This window comes from Mya arenaria, chromosome 2 (genome assembly GCF_026914265.1).
Source record: "Mya arenaria isolate MELC-2E11 chromosome 2, ASM2691426v1".
NCBI lineage: Eukaryota > Metazoa > Mollusca > Bivalvia > Myida > Myidae > Mya > Mya arenaria.
The window spans coordinates 67,644,204-67,649,979 of record NC_069123.1 but is presented as its reverse complement, the minus strand read 5'-3'; positions in this window follow the sequence as shown (position 1 = coordinate 67,649,979).

The following is a 5,776-nucleotide window of genomic DNA, read 5'->3' as shown; positions in this document are numbered from 1 at the left end:
TCAATAGTAGAGAATAACGGAATAATAATAAATATACATTATGTAATTAAATTTTACAACATAAATTAAACATTTACAAGGAAAAAACATTAACAAACAAAGCTTTACATATGGAGCATTGCTAGTATTTCTTAATTCATGGCTTCTTTAATGTAGATTGCTTCATTAGTTGTTCTTTTGCTTAACATTAGTCGTTTTTATATATTGACCATGGTTAGGTAGAACGAAAACCAGTCTAAGGCGAACTAGTATGGACGAAGGGAAAAACAAACACGTTGATTGAATGAAAAAAGGGCATTTATTCAAAATGCCATAAAAGTGTTCTAAACTATTATATATATACATGTGGTTTTTCCAAAAGATCATATCTGGGTGGAAGGGCATTTATTCAAAATGCCATAAAAGTGTTCTAAACTATTATATATATACATGTAGTTTTTCCAAAAGATCATATCTGGGTGGATAAAACCGCCCCATAAGTGTTAAGAACCAATATATATACAAATGTAGGTTTTACATAAAGGAAATAAAAGTTAAACATAGAAATCATAAACAGGAAAAAATGTAAATAAAATGAAATAAGAATATTCTATAATCAAACCACATAGGAGGAGGAGGGGAGGAGGAGGTAATCAAAAATTTAATAAGTTTGGCGAGGCAATCGCCCACGCCGAAAAATATCTGAGAATGGCCAAGAAACAATGTCATTGGCTTAGGCGTGTCACGTGATAAAATCTAGTCAAATGATTGGTTAAAGATAATAAACAATGCTAAGAAAATACCCTAACGGTTTAAAAGGTGACACACAACTAATAGGTTATTGTTCAAGTTTATAAATGATTTTATGTTTTTCCATAAAATTTCATTTATATATTGACCATGGTTAGGTAGAACGAAAACCAGTCTAAGGCGAACTAGTATGGACGAAGGGAAAAACAAACACGTTGATTGAATGAAAAAGGGCATTTATTCAAAATGCCATAAAAGTGTTCTAAACTATTATATATATACATGTAGTTTTTCCAAAAGATCATATCTGGGTGGATAAAACCGCCAACAGGAGAATCCTAGTTTGGCCATGATATATTACTTAAGTATTTCAAGCGTAAATGTCTAGATTAACTACAGCATAATAAAAAATGTTATTCATTTTCAATTACATAAGCGTTACAGCATTTGCATAGTCTTTTTTGTCTCGTCTCCCAAAACCTGAATAGCTTCTGACTTCGATTTCTAACTTGTGAGCAGATAACCTCATGAAAGAAAAATGTTTCGTATTCAAATTAAATTGTTTTAATAATTTGATTTATATAAAAGTCTTTTAATTATTTTAAATAAAAACATCAGAATGTGTATTGTGCGATACTCGTAGTGGACACATGACACCGGTACTCCGCCTAGAATCTTAACAAGAGCTTCTTTAATATACAAAGCTAGTTTAATTAATTCATTTCTATCATTTGATTTCAATAATCGTAGAAATTTGTATACATAGTAACAAACAATGTAGTACAAACGCGCACGCAAGATGATCAAATTACAGCCGCAAATTTATTTAACATTTATTTCTTCGGTATTGACAAGGTTGGTAATTTTCCCTAATGAAGATGGTGCTTTTTTGTGATTTATTGGACCCTAAGTGCAATATGTTGTTTATGGTTAGTTGTTTATTGACAGAACAGAACAGAACAGACAGTTTATTCGACATTTGTACATCGTCGTAATACATATAGTTATACATATAAACATGTCACGTATCTAAACTTACAAACATAATATAATAAAATAAAATATAAGCAAAAATATTATGTAAATTGAATACCAAATAATTGTTATATTAACTTTGGCAGTGAGGGAATGTTGCATAACTACTATATCGAGTTAAATTATTTATAAGTGAGTTGCGTATAATAAATGATTCTTTAATATATTTACAATCATTCATAACTTCCTTATTATCACATGATACCAATAATTGATGGAATTTGAATACAGATGGATTAACATAATAGCATCGTTTTATATAAGTTACACGTAACTGACGATAGCATGGACAAGTACATATGAGGTGATATTCATCCTCTATGTCCCTACTATTAGTACATAAACAATATCTTTCGTTACGAGGTATATTGTAACGTGCATAACGTCCTGTTTGTATTCTTAAAGGGTGTACAGAAACTCTCAATCTAACAAAGTATAAACGTAAATTCTTTGGAACTAAATCTAGATATATTTCATAATCAAAGGAAGTTTTGAAAATTCTATACATATCCAAAACAGAAATGTTACTAATATTACCATACCATTCTTGTTTAAATGTATCTATAATTCTACATTTAAATTCGTTTATAAATACATTAACATGCGCAATATTTGGGTTATCAAATACGTATGCAAAACCATAATCATTTAACAGTTTTTTTACCTTAGAAACCCAGTTTATATAACCCTTATTACAGTCATCAATGCCCTGTTTATACACGGACTTTATTATAATGTTATTACTGTTGCAAATCTTAAACCAGTATCTAATAATTCTTACATATCGATTAATGAATAAAGGGTATCTACCTAGTTCTCCATACACTGTAGCATTACATTTGTTTATTTTAACGCGTAACAATCGCTTACAAACTTTTAAATGTATACGTTCTATTTCTTTTGACTTACTAAAACCCCATATTTTACAGGCATAATTCAATATTGAGCCAACAAAAGAATCAAATAGTTGACAAATATTTTAGGTTTAAGGTCGTATTCTTTACATTTATATAATAAAGTATTCATGGCCTTAAGAGCTTTTCCAACCAAACGCTCTTGATTCAGTGTAAAACTTCCAGTGTAATTTATCACAGTACCTAAATAATTAAAGTTATCAACAACATCGATAGTATGGCCATTATATGTTCAATGCTCGTTACGACGTATTCCACCCCGTTTACGGAAAACCTTCATTTTTGTCTTTGATGTATTTACATTTATTCCCCATGCTTTGCAATACGATGCTATGCAAGGTGGCGATGTTGTTTTATTAACGCCTCAGGTCCAGGTGCATTGTATGAAAAACGCTTTTGACCCACGCCTAATTACTTAAAAAAAATATTCAAATTGAGTAAATAAATATATATACGCAAATATAGCATACACTGGACCAGGGGCTACATGTTGTGTAAATAATAAAAAAAATAATATAAAAAAGTTGTATATATATATATATATATATATATATATATATATATATATATATATATATATATATATACTTGTACATTTAGGTAAATAAATAAGTTTATGTTAAAAAAGAAAAAGAAGAATATTAACGCACTCTTTGGTCTTGAATAAGTTTTAGAATTTAAATAGTGAGGCAACTCGAAATTCGACAACAATAAGGGCAGTTAACATAATTATCTATGTATATGCATACTGGACGAAACGTCCTGTTCTCAGAACACTTTCTTTACAATGAACTGTCCGCAAGTCTTGCTCATCCTTCCACATATAGGGTAGTTAAAGATTTTAAGGCACGCGTGCTATCCAATTTCTATATAACATTATAAGACCAAAGTAATAAAATCAAATCCAATAGTCAGAGCTCTGGGACCACTCTAGGTGTCATTCATTGAAGGGCCCGCGGCATTTTGGGATCAAAATTACTCGTTTGGCGAATACCCCACAAACTGGTGGGAATAAAACTCCTTCTTTGGCCTCAAACATATGTTTCAGTCACACTTGGGGATGTGACGGGCTCAAGCCAGCCATAATGCAGCCATAGTGCGCAGGCAAACCTTTATAACCACAACAATAACAACATTTAGTAGTTTAGAGCTGTGGGACCACTCTAAATGTCATTCATCGCCGGTTTCGCGGCATTTTGGATACAAAATGACTCCTTTGGCGAATATCCCATCAACCAATGGGAGTAAAACTCCTCCTTTGGCTTCAAAATTCTGTTTTAGTCACACTTGGGGATGTGACGGGGTCAAGCCATAATGCAGCCATTATAGGGCGCGGGCAGACCTTTATAACCACAACAATAACAACATTTAGTAGTTTAGAGCTGTGGGACCACTCTAAATGTCATTCATCGCCGGTTTCGCGGCATTTTGGATACAAAATGACTCCTTTGGCGAATATCCCATCAACCAATGGGAGTAAAACTCCTCCTTTGGCTTCAAAATTCTGTTTTAGTCACACTTGGGGATGTGACGGGGTCAAGCCATAATGCAGCCATTATAGGGCGCGGGCAGACCTTTATAAACTCAACAACAACAACAACAACAACAAACAGGGAAGACACACCGAAACTCTTGTCTGATCGAACGGAGCGCTACCGTAAGTAGGCGTGGCTAAGCCAATAAGGGCAGCCAATAGCTCACCTTCCCACTTTCAGTGGTCAGCCAACCAATAAATCTTATGTTTCAAAAAAGATAATATATGAAAATGATGTTTTAAAGCTTATTTAAGTAAGCAAATTATTCACGATTATAATTATTTTTTAAGGAACCCACCGGCAATGCAACCGGACTGATCTTTTATCTGATATAATGGAGTTGTTTTTATGAATGCCAATAATGTGTATATTATGTCTCTTAACAGCAATTTGCAGCGCTGAGTTTATGTTAATTAAATTATATTTTCTTAAGATATAAACTTAAACAAAATATAAACTAAAAACAAGAACATCAAATTAAAGCTTGTGGTCTCTTCTTTGCATTGACACAATTATCTAATTAATTGATTTAAAAATCATAATAATTAGATCAGGTGCGGCATTGTGAGAATTTCAGCGATGAATTTGAGACATTTTCATTATACTCAATATATAAATTTAAAACAAAAAAGCAGCTTCTGAAAGCCCGTGAATTACAAAGTTAATTTAGACATATTGGAATAATACCACAGAACGATGTTCGTCATACCTGTTATCACTTTACGGTATAGCGCGTTTGCAAAGATGAATTTAAGGCAATTTTATCATAACTTTCACAATAGGATGTTAATTACGAAAACATTTTCTGAAAGCTGGTTGTTTCTTATTTGCAACGATACCAAAATGTATTAAATTGATAAAGAATTAAAATAGTTAGACACTAGGGTCGTGTTTTTCATACTTGCGCTTCTGTGCTATATTACGCGAAATTCAACGGTGACTTTTGTACATTATTTGCATAGCTTATAATGGTAGGAATTTAAAACCAAAAACATTTTCTAAAAGCTGGTTATTTCTACTTTGCAACGATACCAAAATTTATTAAATTAATAAAGAATTGAAATAGTAAGACCCTAGGGCCGTGTTTTCCCATACTTGCGCTTCGATGACTTTTAGACATTATTTGCATAGCTTATAATCTAAAATTAAAAAGCAATTTCTGAAAGCTGGTTGTTCCTTCTTTACACTAATATTAAAACTTTAAAAAGGTATCAAGAATTAAAAAAGTAAGACCCTAGGGCCGTGTTTTCATACCTGTCTCTCACTGTGAAAATACGCGATTTTCAACGATGACTTTACGATAATATTAGCATAATTTTTTAAACTAGAAATTAAAAACCAAAATCATTTTCTGAAAGCTGGTTGTTTCTTCTTTTACACGATACCAAAATTTATTAAATTGGTAAAGAATTAAAAAAAGTTAGACACTAGGGCCGTGTTTTTCTTACCTATACCTCTGTAGAGACCTTATAGGGCCGGTTTTATACTCTCCCGACATTAGGCTTGGTTTCCTGCCCTAGCTATTTCATACACCTGTTAAGAAGAGCAAGCTAGATACCAGAC